The following is a 1,088-nucleotide window of genomic DNA, read 5'->3' on the forward strand; positions in this document are numbered from 1 at the left end:
GCAGATTTAGGATTTCAGAGACTTGAAAATGGGTGTGCTCGGATTCAAAGCTCCCTTCAAGGAGATTAAAAAAAGGGGGCAGAACGGTATATTAGAGCAGAGCAAGTCCGTTCCATCGCTGAAGCCAAATAAGCCTGCAATATCGGAGAAAAAACAAAACAAAACAGACCCATTGCATGCTTCTATTTCCTCCTCCCTCTCCCCATTCAGTTAGACTGTAATATTATACTATTTGACACAACAAGAAAAATATTCAGAAAAGTTCACCAATTTATAATTGTGTCTTTTAGCCCAAACTTTCAGGTGACACTGACCAATTTACTATAAATAAAATATTGATTGATGCATCTTCATGCATGTACTATATTCATGTGGCTGCTGGGAGGAGTTGATAGGTAGAAAGAAAAGAGAGCAAGAGGGGAGGGAGTGACGTGGGGAGCTGGTGTTCTAGGTAGAAGCAAGGAGGTTAGCGGATGGGGAGGAGCAGCAGAAAAGGGGACGATAGAGGAATGGGAGGGAGACATATGAAAGGAGAAATAGAAGTAGAGAAGAGCCCATGATGTATATTATATGTTTGCTCCAATGGTTTTCTCATTAAACATACCATGATGTTTTCATTCACAGGTGTGGAATCACCTTTTACATTGCAGCCCATGCTTTTTACATCTGCCCCAATGTGTGAATTTGGATAGAGGAGTGGACTGGGGAACTATGGGGGGGCAGTTATAAAAATTGCTCTGCAGTCCAGGAAAGTCTGTGCCTGCCTCTGGTTTACCATTACCTGCTAAAATATAAGGAAACTTTAAATAATTCAGCTTTAAAGCTTGTCAAGGAAATCCAGTTGGACCATTACCAAGGAAATGCCTAAAGCTTGAGATTCCTGCCCAGAGGCCTTGGAGATGAGCTGTGCACAAACAAAGCCTTTCTTTACCTGCTCATGCAAATCAAGGAGTGGGGAGAGGTGCCTCAGTCATTGTGAAAGAAATTAATGTTGGTGTTGTAGTTTGGGAGTTCCCTAAAAGATCATCTGTTTCCCAAACCCTGCCCTTCCTGATCCAGCCTTTATAACCCAGCCTTGGCCACAACTA

Source organism: Rhinatrema bivittatum, chromosome 1 (assembly GCF_901001135.1).
Source record: "Rhinatrema bivittatum chromosome 1, aRhiBiv1.1, whole genome shotgun sequence".
NCBI classification, from domain to species: domain Eukaryota; kingdom Metazoa; phylum Chordata; class Amphibia; order Gymnophiona; family Rhinatrematidae; genus Rhinatrema; species Rhinatrema bivittatum.